Raw genomic sequence first — 12,725 nt, 5'->3', positions numbered from 1 at the left:
GTGTCAAGAAGAGTGGTTTCATCCAGAGGATGTTGAGATCTGAGTCTCACTGCCTGAGTGTTGTCCAAAGCTATATAGGGTATGGGTTATACCCAAAACAAAGAGTTATTGTACAGCTAAGGGAAGTCATTAATTGCATGGAATGTGAGTCTATTTTAAAAGGTGTATAATATGATGACAGGAAAGTTTTCATGAAACACTACAGGCACTACCGAGACTGTACTTACAGAACATAGAACATAGAAGATAGAATAGTACAGCACAGTACAGGCCCTTCGGCCCACAATGTTGTGCCGACCCTCAAGCCCTGCCTCCCATATAAGCCCCCACCTTAGATTCCTCCATATACCTGTCTAGTAGTCTCTTAAACTTCACTAGTGTATCTGCCTCCACCACTGACTCAGGCAGTGCATTCCATGCACCAACCACTCTCTGAGTAAAAAACCTTCCTCTAATATCCCCCTTGAACTTCCCACCCCTTACCTTAAAGCCATGTCCTCTTGTATTGAGCAGTGATGCCCTGGGGAAGAGGCGCTGGCTATCCACTCTATCTATTCCTCTTATTATCTTGTACACCTCTATCATGTCTCCTCTCATCCTCCTTCTCTCCAAAGAGTAAAGCCCTAGCTCCCTTAATCTCTGATCATAATGCATACTCTCTAAACCAGGCAGCATCCTGGTAAATCTCCTCTGTACCCTTTCCAATGCTTCCACATCCTTCCTATAGTGAACTATGTACAGTTTAAGCCTCCACATTTAAGGACATGCTTACACTGGAACAACATAGAGAAGATTCAGTTTTAGATAAAGGAATTGACATATGACAAAATGTTGGGCAGTTTGGCTTAAGCACAATAGAATACAGACAAATGAGAGGCGAAGACCTTGAGGGGGACTGAAAGGATGTTTCCATGTGATATATAGAACTAGGGAACTTACTTGCTGAGTAAGGTATCGCCCACTTAAGATGGATATGTTTTTTTTCTCTCAGGAAGTCATGAATCTATGGAATTCTTTGGAAGAGCAGTGAAGGTAAAGTCATTGAAAATAATTAAAGCAGAAGACGTGAGACATACAAAGGAGTAAAGAGATATGGAGAGAGCACAAATAATGCTTAGGCCATGATTCCTACAGCCATGATCTTATTGAATGGCACAGCAGATCAGTGGGGCTGACTGGCCTAACCCTATCTTTGTTTCTTATCTTGTTATGTAAATGGCACCTCCCTGAATGTTGTCTAGGTCTTACAGCACGTAGGCTATACTTGCTCAATGGCTACAAGTGAAATGAGTAATAAGCAATTATCACGATCCACACTTCTGCCACTGCAATTGCTCACAGTATATGACTGTCTCCATCAGATAATCTCTGCTAGTGACTGGGCTCACCTGCTCCCAGCAACCATCAGGAATGCACACTCTCTTCTCCGAGCAAGTCAATCAGTTACGCCAAGGAGCACCTTCAATCATGGGAGTGCCGGATATCTGTTCCATAGTCGGGAGTAATTGCAAAACATGATTGAACAGATGTAACGTCGTGGCCTCAGTTGCTAAATAGCCAGATTAGTAACCTAGAGACCTGGACCAACAATTATGAGGTGAGGAAATTTAGAAAGAAACAGAAACCAGTTATGCGTGCGTGTGTGTGTGTGTGTGTGTGTGTGTGTGTGCGTGTGTGTGTGAGAGAGAGAGAGAATTTTACTGAAAGATGTCAGCAGAATGGTGAAATGATGACAAAAACTTAGATGAAGAAGTAAACTTTTGACTCAGATTGACCAACATTAAGAGGTTAATTAATTTTGTTTGGATGCTGATCAGCCATGCTGAATATGTTGTCCCTTGTAGGCATTTCCCTGGCAACTCCTACCAGCATTGCCTGGAGACAGCTCTAGAGAGTCCTCCTGCAAAAGCCTTGCCCCAACCCCAACAACTCATTGTGCATGATATTTTCTTTCTTTGGGTACAATGACCAACCAGTCTCTCAAGGCCCCTTGTAGTAAAGCTGAGAACACATAGTACATACCCAGCCCTTAGGAACATTAGAATCAGATAGCTGGAAGTTTGCAGTCAGCTATTGATACACGGGTTCCTTACATCAGAGCAGAGTGATCTGGAGGCACATGTCTCTCCTTCTGGTACAGCCCACTGCATCTGGTATTCTTCAGCAATCTCTCAACCAGGCTTAGCGCCGAAGATCAGACACAATAACAGCATGAAACAGCTTTAGAAGCACATGTTCATAGGATGCTTTTTACTTCCACAGTTACAAAAGAAATAATGAAATTTTCTGATGATACAAAATAAAGAGGATGGTGGCTACTGAACACAGGAGGTGGCTATTCATTATACTGTTTCCCTGGAATCTCTAAAATATTCATCTAATCATTACATGTATTCAATTGCCTTTGATATTTACTATTACATACATCCATCAACCTTTCACACAGTGCATTCTAGATTAGGGGAAGATTGGAGAACACACACAAGCCCTCAGTGAGGGACCAGCAGTGGAAAGGGTGAGCAGTTTCAAGTTTAGTGTGTTATTATCTCAGAGAACCTATGCTGGGCCCCACATAATGATGCAATCACAAAGACGGTACACCAACAGCTGTATTTCATTAGAATTACGAGGCGATTTGGCATGTCAGCAAAGAGTCTATCAAATACCTTTATCTGTATGGTGGACAGAATTCTGGCCGGTGTGGAGGCTTCGTACAAATCTCCCCACCACTGAGGACATCTTCGAAAGATGATGAATCAAAAAGTCTACATCCACCATTAAGGACCCTCACCATCCAGGACACGTCCTCTTCTCACTACCTCATTCAGGCAGAAGGTACAGGAGCCTAAAGACCCACACCCAATGTCTTAAAGCTTCTTCCCCTCAATCCAATTTCTAAACACTATCTCACTGTTCCTCTTTTGCACTTTTTTTTTGTAATGTTTATGTTTTGCACCGTACTGCCATAAAACAACAAATTTCATGTCTTGTCAGTGATAGCAAACCTAGTTCTAATTAAAAACTACTTCTCATCTCCTCAATAGGGACTGAAAATTGTTTAAAGATTTGGAGGCAGAGAGTACTAATAATAAATATTTAGATTGGTACCTCCCCATTATGTCTGTATTTCTGTATTCTTCAACTTTTTACTGGATTCATCAATGACGTCGGAGAAATAATGAGCTGTATAACCAAGTCTATTAATGACACTAAACACGTATGGCACTGCAATGTATTGTCGTGTGATCAGGAAATTATATTAGAGTATTAATAAATTAAGCGACTCAGCAAAGCTATGAGAAAAGGCATGTTCCCCTCTTTCAGAAGAGGGCTGAAATACAACCCAGTGGAAGATTTGTTACAATTGGATAAATCTCTCATTTTACCGCATCTGAAGTATGTATTACGTTTAAGCACTATGCTGGAGGAAATCTTGATCTTGGAATAAATGCAGCACAGGTTCATCAGAATGACAACAGAGATAAATGTATTTTTTAAGATGATGCATAAATTAGATTTTTATTTCTTTGAGTGTAAAAAATAGTGATCTACTTTGTTTTTAAGATAGTTCAATATGTTGATAGGATAGAAATATGAGTAGCCCTTCCAACATAGCTCACCATTAGATAAAATCATAGAAGAATTTTAGTAAACTATCCAAAGCTGCTTCACAGGTGTATCAGCAAAAGGAATTGCAACCTGATGCCATAGCGGCTAATACCCATATTGGTATGAGGTAACTTTTAAATAGCATCAATAAGGAATGATTGACCGAGGCTTCAGAAATGTATTTCAGATTTTAGGTTGGAGGAAACTGAAGGCACAGAACTCGGCTCCTAGCTAGCTGCACACCCTCTTTTAAATTGATTATTCGTACCCATTTTCCATAATCAAACATTTGGTTATTTTAAATTAGACTTCTGTACTGTTGAAAGTAGCACTGCTATTCAAGGTGCACTTTTCAGCTTCTTAAATCAAGTCAAGTATAGAATTCGCTAATTCTATTTGCAAAATTGCCATCGCAATTAATTAAATCTCCAAAACCAGGAGGATGACTGGGATATTCTGATACAACACACACAAAATGCTGGAGAAACTCAGCAGGTCAGCCAGCATCTATGTAAAAGTGTAAACAGTCAACATTTCGGGCCGAGACCCTTCATCAGTCCTGAAATGTTGAAAGCTTACTCTTTTCTATACATTTTGCCTGGCCTGCTGAGTTCCTCCAGCATTTTGTGCATTTTGCTTTGGATTTCCAGCATCTGCAGATTTGCTCGTGTTTGGGATATTCTGATAGTTATTTACAAACTAATCTAGAAAACAAAGAAAAATCTGATTAATTCCCTCAAACAAATTGGCACACTTCCAGGTTGCTAGCTGCTCAAGAAAGGGACTCAAAAACAAGTTACAATTTGGGGTTTCTTGAGTTGAGAAATGGTTATTCACTATATTGTTGGAATTGCATCTATTATAAACAAATCACAAACACCATGCAAGAGACATCTACATTTTGCAAAATGGTCTGTTGGAAATAATTTGGAAAATTGAAACAAGGTTTGACTTTGCAATAGGTACAAATTAATTTATAAGGCACGGGTTAGACCGTGTATGGAATATTGTGAGAAATTGTTGGCCCTGTATCTAAGGATGGATGTGCTGGTCCAGAGGAGGTTCACATAAGTGATCCAAGGAATGAAAGGCTTAATGAAGAGTCAGATATCTCTGGACCTGCAGTCAATGGAGTTCAGAAGGATGAAGGGAGGTCTCATTGTTACCTACCAAATAATGAAAGGATTGGATAGAGTGGACAAGGAAAGGATACTTCCATTATTTGAAGAGTCTGGGAACAGCATCAGAAGAAAGGCAAGGCCTTTGAAAGTTGGAAGGAGGAGGAACTTCTTGAGAGGCTGGTGAATCTACATTATTCCTTGCTGCAGAGGTTGAGTCACTGTTTGTACTTAAGGCAGAGATTGATTCCTATTAAATGAGTAAAGGAGTTTAGGATTATGGGAATACGACGACAATGTGGTTGAAAAAAATCAGAATGGTGGACTCAAGGGAATAAATGGCTAAATTCTGCACATGTAATTTAATTGAAAAAATGCCACATTTGCAGGCCATTACTCACAGAAAGATTGCACATCTGTTACTTTTAAAAAAAAGATTCAATTGCCCACCCGCTTCCTTTTGTGCCAAGGAATGTCTTCATACAGCTGGTCTCACTTTTCATTGTTTCCTCTTCAACAATATTTCCTTGCCCTTTATGCTATCTCTATTTACATTAATCTGGCTCACTCCCCTCCTTTACTTATCTATTCTAACCTCTTTCCTAGGAAGAATGTGATTAAGCTATATAGGCCACAAAAAAAATTCGTGTTTCTTTTGTACCATCATTTCCACCTCCAAAGATCTTGTTTGTACATTCTTCAACCTCACTGCTTCCCAGACCCGCACTGCCACTAGGGTTCACAAACTAAATCTCCTCTGTAGCTCCTTTGTCCCTGCCTGCTCCTGCCATACCAAACACATACTGTATACTCATATCGCAGCTCCATTTTGCCTCCCTTGATTCATTCCTTCCCCACTCACTACTTCATCAGCTTTCAGCTCCCTAGCTCCAGCCACCTCATCTGCACCATGTCTCTGTGCACTTCTGTCCCCATCAGGAAGGCCTCAGGGCAGTCTATATTTTCTGGATAACAGACTCAACCAGTTCCTCTCCACCACCACTCTGCTCCATCTTGTGATAAAACAACAAGATATAGGAGCAGAATTAGGTCCTTCGGCCCACTGAATCTGATCCCCCATTCAATCATGGCTGGTTTTTATTTTATCCTCTCGACCCTGTTCTCCTGCCTTCTCCCTGTAACCTTTACACTCATAACACGCTGGAGGAACTCAGCAGGTCAGGCAGCATCCGTGGAAAAGATTGGTCGACGTTTCAGGCCCGAACCCTTCGTCAGGACTGTAGAGGGAAGGGGCAGAGGCCCTATAAAGAAGGTTCCCTACCAGCCTTCTCCTTCCCCTCCTCCCCCCACCTTTTTTATAGGGCCTCTGCCCCTTCCCTCTACAGTCCTGACGAAGGGTTCCGGCCCGAAACGTCAACCGATCTTTTCCACGGATGCTGCCCAACCTGCTGAGTTCCTCCAGCATGTTGTGAGTGTTGCTTTGACCCCAGCATCTGCAAATTATTTTGTGTTTACAACCCTGTAACCTTTGACATGCTTACTAATCATGGATCTATCAACCTCCGTTTTAAATATATCTAATAACCTGGCCTCCCACTGTGCCAATGAACTCCAGAGATTTACCACCAGCTGGAAAAAGAAATTCTTCATCTGTTCTAAAGAGATATCCTTCTAGTGCCCTCTGATGCTAGACTGTCCTACTTCTGGAAACATCCTCTCCATGTCCACTCAATCCAGGCCTTTCAATATTTGGTACCCTTCAATGAGATAACTCCTCATCCATCTGAGCTCCAGCAAGTACAGTCTGAGAGTCATCAAGTACTCCTCAAAAGGTAATCCTTTCATCCCTTGTATCATTTGTGTAAACTTCCAGTGTCAGCACATCGTTCCTTAGATACAAGGCCCAAAACTGTTCTCAATACACTAAATATGGTCTGACAAACACCTTATAAAGCCATATCATTAAATGCTTCCTTTTATACTCTGATCCTCTGAAAATGAATGCTAACATTGCATTGCATTTGCCTTCTTTACAACAAACTCAACCAGCAAGTTAACCTTTTGGGAATCCTACACTAGGACTCCCAAGTTGCTTTGCACCTCTGATTTCTGAATTCTCTCCCCATTTAGAAAATAGTCTACATCTTGTTTCCTTCTCTCATAGTGCATGACCATACACTTCCCTATGCTGCATTCCATCTGCCACTTTTTTGTCCGTTCTCCTAATCTCTTCTAGTCTTTCTGCAGACTTGCTGCTTCCTCAATACTATCCACTTATTAACCCATCTTCATATCATCCATAAACTCAGCCAAAAAGCCATCAATTCTGTCATACAAATCATAAATATATAATGTGAAAAGTAGCAGACCTAACACCGCCGCTGGGGAACACCACTCATCATCGGTGGCCAGCTAGAAAAGACCCCCTTTATTCCCACTCTTTGCCTCCTGCCAGTCACACAATCTTCTATCCATCATAGTACCTTTCCTGTAAGACCCCTATCTTCTTAAACAACCTCATGTGTGGCATCTTCTGAAAATTCAAATAAACTACATCTACCGACTCTCCTTTCTATCTCCTGCTTGTTACTTCCTCAAATAACTCCAACAGATTTGTTAGGCAAGATTTCCCTTTAAGGAAACCACGCTGGCTTTGGCCTTATTTATTTATTTATTTATTTAGGGATAAAATGTACAATAGGCCCTTCAAGCCACTCAACCCTCGATAAACCCAAATAACCCTAACCTAATCACAGGACAATTTACAATGACCCATTTACCTACCCAGCACATCTTTGGACTACAGGAGGAATCCAGCAAAAACCGTGCCTTTCAAGGGGAAGATGTACAGAGACTCCTTGCAAAAAGGCACTGGAAATGAACTCTGAAATCCAGAACACTACCGTGGCTAAGTACCCTGAAACCTCGTTCTTAGTAATGGACTCTAAGGTGCATTCTAATAGGCAAAGTGGCCTATAATTTCCTATCTTTTGTCTCCCTCCCTTCTTCAAGGGTGGAATTTTCTAGTCTTCTGGAGCCATTCCTGAATCTACTGACTATTGGAAAATCGCACTCTGATGCTTCCACAATCTCATCAGTTCATTATTAACACTTATTCAATTCCTTCAGCAGAAATGCTGGCAAACATAAATCATATTCAAAAATTGAACTATTTACCCTGTAAATGGAAGTAGAAATGTTCCTGGGGATGAATGATGGTGCTTGAGAAAGGAAAGGGAACAAAAAGCAGCTTATAAACAAGAAGAGAAAGATGATATTGTTCCAATACAATGGCCTGAGATACAGTATATGAGTCCATGGTAAAAACCTGGAAGGGATGCGATAGTCAGAATTATCAACAATAACCAGGTTTCAGAATCAGGTTTATATCGCCAGCATATGTTGTGAAATTTGTTAACTTAGCAGCAGCAGTTCAATGCAGTACATGATAATATAGAACAATAAATAAATAAGTAAATCGAGTGCAAAAACAGAAATAATAAAATAATCTCTTACTAGATCTTCCCTCAGTTAGTCCTGACGAAGGGTCTCGGCCTGAAACGTCGACTGTATCTCTTCCTAGAGATGCTGCCTGGCCTGCTGTGTTCACCAGCAACTTTGATGTGCGTTGCTTGAATTTCCAGCATCTGCAGAATTCCTGTTGTTTGCGTTTTTAATAATAAAAGTGAGGTACTGTTCACGGGTTCGATGCCCATTTAGGAATTGGATGGCAGAGGGGAAGAAACTGTTCCTGAATTGCTGAGTGTGACCCTTCAGGCTTCTGTATGGCCTTCCTGATGGTAACAATGAGAAGAGGGCATGTCCTGGGTGATGGAGGTCCTTAACGATGGACACACTTTCTGTGGCCCCACTCCTTGAAGATGTCTTGGATACTATGGAGGCTAGTACCAAAAATGGTGCTGACTAATTTTACAACTTTCTGTAGCTTCTTATGATCCTGTGCAGTTGCCCCCCGCCATCCCAGACATTGATACAACCTGTCAGAATGCTCTCCACGGTACATCTGTAGAAGTTTTCAAGTGTTTTAATTGATAAACCAAATCTCCTCAAACTCCTAATAAAATACAGCCACTGCCTTGCCTTCTTTATAGCTGCATCAATATGTTGGGACAAGTTTAGATCCTCAGAAATCTAAACACCCATGGACTTGAAATTGCTCACTCTCTCCACTTCCAATCCCTCTTTGAGGATTGATTCGTGAACCCTTGTACTACCCTTTCTTAAGTCCACAATCAGCTTTTTGGTCAATAACCTTGACGTTGAGTACAAGGTTGTTGCTGCTATAACCACTCAACTAGCTGGTATATCTCGTTCCTGTACACCCTCTCCCCTCATCTGAGATTCTGCCAACATTCGCTGTATTATTGGCAAATTTATAGATGTCATTTGAGCTATGCCTAGCCGCACAGTCATAGGTATAGAGAGTGTAGAGCAGGGGCTAAGCACACACCCCTGAGGTGCACCAGTGTTGATTGTCAGCGACAAGGATGCATTGGTACATGCATCAAAGGAAGGATTGGAGAATATGTAGCCAGGCATAAAACACTGGTAAAAAGATGCAATTTACAGGCCTTATAGCTTAAGCTCTAAGGTATTACTTACTATACTGATGGGTGACTGAGAGATTACAGGAAGAACCACCTGAAATGCAGATTTCACCACTCAAGGAAGCAAGCAATTAGTCCCATATGAAATAGCTTAGTCAAAGCATAATTCTGAAGTCCATTGAAAAAAATAAAGTTCTCTTTTTCATCGTGGCCAATTTAAATAGGTACTTGAGTAAGTTCAGCAGAAAACTGGTTGGTCATGAATGCAACAGACTAAAAAGCTGCAAGTCCTGTGTGTGCAGAACTTGGAAGACTTGCCAGCAGTTACTCGGCCTCAGAATTCCTACCTTCGTCAAGAGGACCACTATCATCCCAGCACCAAAGAAAAATAAGAGAACTGGCCTTAATGACTACTGCCTGGTGGGTCTGACACCCATCATCATGAAATACTTCAAGATGGTCATGGCACACATCAATTCCAGCCTCCCAGTCAAACTTGATACACTGCAATTTGACTACAACCACAACAGTTCCATGGGTGGATGCCTTTTCCCTGGCCTCATCTCTGGAACATTTGAATAACCAAGCCATCGACTTTAAACTCCTACTTATTGACTACAGTTCCTTTTTCAATACCATAATTCCAAACAAACACATTTCAAAACTCTTGGGCCTAGGACTCTCACTTCCACCCCCACCTGCCCTGGAGTTAGATCCTGTCTTCCAGCCTACCAAACTAGAATCAGACAAGATAGGTAGCAACACCTTTAATATCTTTATCCTCAACACACGTGCCCTGCAAAGCTGTGTCCTCAGCTTATCACTCTACTCCCAGGTTCTGCTCTAACTCCTCTGGCAGCGGACATCTCCCTGGAGTAAGAAATTTCAAACAATGAGCTGGAGCACAGCAAATGCTCAAAAACACATGCAACCAGGCTCGAGGACAGCTTTAAGACACTTGAATGGTCTTAGAAAATAAAAACAGACTTAATCTCTCAACCTACTTTGTACTTTATTTGTCTGCCTGCATTACACTCTCTCTGTAACTGTAACACTATATTCTGCATTCTGTTGTTTCCCTTGATGTCCTTATGCATGGAATGATCTGCCTGGATGGCATGAAAATATAAAATTTTACTTATCTCAGTACACGTGACAAAGATAAACCGATCACCGTAGATATGAGAAAACAAACAAGAAAAAATCTGCTGATGCTGGAAATCTAAGCAACACACACAAAATGCTGGAGGGACTCAGCAGGCCAGGCAGCATCTATGGAAAATGGTACAGTCGACATTTCAGGCCAAGACTAGGGTCCCGGCCCAAAATGTCAACTGTACTCTTTTCCATAGACGCTGTCTGGCCAGCTGAGTTTCTCCAGCATTTTATATGTGTTACTGTAGATATGACTTAATTGGATAATTAGTATGCAGAAATAAGAATAGTTAATAACATTTATTGCAGCATTAAGGGGAGGGGGCGACAAGGAAAGTAGGTTTAAGTGCCTTCTGATCAAGGAATTAACTATAAGCATGATGTGGCAAGTCAGCCTATTTCATATGTGTCTACTATTACAGAAGCCACAACAGAAAACTACCAGCAGGTTAACATGGATTTCTGAGTGAAAAATCACTTTTGACTAATCTGTAAAGATTTTGAGTGGATATGTTGCTAAATGAATCACATGGGAGGTCCGTAATCCAACTCAGAGAATATTGGATTGTGGGTAATATGCTGGCATGGAGTGAGGAAAACCATGATTGGCTAATCGACAGGAAACAGAGAGATACATGAATCACACTCAAACTTTGCTCCATCTAAACATTTTGCACTAAGGAGATGCCAATCAATATTAAGTCAGCCATGACAATAACCCTGTTATTTTAGCACCTTTCCAAAATTTGCCTACATCTGCTCTGCAGTGTCTAGGTGGCTACTGGGGGCCTACAGAATACTTCCTAGAGTATTCTTTCCTCTGAGTTCCAGCCACACTGACTCAGTAGGCCATACCTCCATGAGCCCCTCCCTTTCTGCAACTATGAAACTATCCCTGATTAGTGATGTCATCCCAATTCCCAGTTCCCCCCCCCAGCCTTTCTGAAACATCGAGACCTCAGAACATCATGTTATTACAACAGAGTCTCTGTGAGGGCCACAACATCATAATTCCATGTACAGATCCATGCTTTAAGTTCATCAGCCTTATTGTACATAGTTCTCACATTAAAGTAATTATATTAATCTATCCAACTGACTGCATTTATGGCCCCTCCACTGCCTTTCATTCCTCACAATCTCACTGCATATTGCATCTACCTTTACACCAACTGTTCCATCGCTCTGCTTCCCATCCCCCTGCCTACCTAATTTACACCTTCCCCAACAGCTCCAACAAACCTGCCCATGACATTATTCCCTCTCAAGCTCAGGCATAACATATTCCCTTTGCACATTCATATCTTCCTTAGAAAAGATCCCAATGGTCCACAAATCTGAAATCCTGTCCCCTGCACCAATTTGTCAGCCACACAGTTCTCTGCCATATCTTTCTACTTGTACCCTCACTGGTCCATGGTGCAAGGATCATGATCCTAGAGGTCCTTCTTTGCAGCTTCCTCCCTAACTCCCTGAAGCACCTTCAATAACTCTAAAAGACTGAGGTTGGGTAAAATACTGAAAGGCTCTTATTCGCTGTACAACAATACAACCTCCATGCTGAGTGTCTGCCCCTGGACTGAGGGGGAGGGGGCAAGATGAAATCACCTTTATTCAGGAATCTGTGGGAGGAGCCACAGGGGCAGTCAACAGAGGGGCGCGTCCAGACAGTTAACCCAGTTACAACATATATACATGGTTTACCACTCCCTCTATTCACTCCTCAGGACCCTCCTCCCTGACTCCCTCTATTCACTCCTCAGAACCTTCCTCCCTGACTCCCTCTATTCACTCCTCAGAATCTCATCCCTAACTCCCTCTATTCACTCCTCAGGACCCTCCTCCCTAACTCCCTCTATTCACTCCTCAGGATCTCATCCCTAACTCCCTCTATTCACTCCTCAGGACCTCATCCCTTATCCCACCTATGCTGTTGGTAGGAATGTGCACCATTCTAGCTGCTTACCTTCACCCTTAAGGATGCTCTGGGCTCAATCGAGACATCTCTGACTCTGGCACCTGAGAGGCATACCACCTGGGAGTTTTATTCTCATCTACAGAATCTCCTACTATCTCCCTAACCAATGACACCCCCTCCCCCCATCACTGTCCTCTTCTGCCTCCGTTTCTATGCGGGACATCAGTGCCAGTGACCTGGCCACTGTGCCTTTCCTCCTGGTTGGACAACCCCCTCTCTCCCAACCCCACAACAGTATCCAGAGTAGAATACTTATTACTGAGGGGAAAGGCTGCCCTGCACTGACTGTCCACTCTCTTTCCCTCTCTTGATGGTCACCCAACTACCTGCATCTTG

This window comes from Mobula birostris, chromosome 3, assembly GCF_030028105.1.
Source record: "Mobula birostris isolate sMobBir1 chromosome 3, sMobBir1.hap1, whole genome shotgun sequence".
In the NCBI taxonomy this organism is placed as follows: Eukaryota; Metazoa; Chordata; class Chondrichthyes; order Myliobatiformes; family Myliobatidae; genus Mobula; species Mobula birostris.
Note: the sequence above shows the minus strand (reverse complement) of the source record.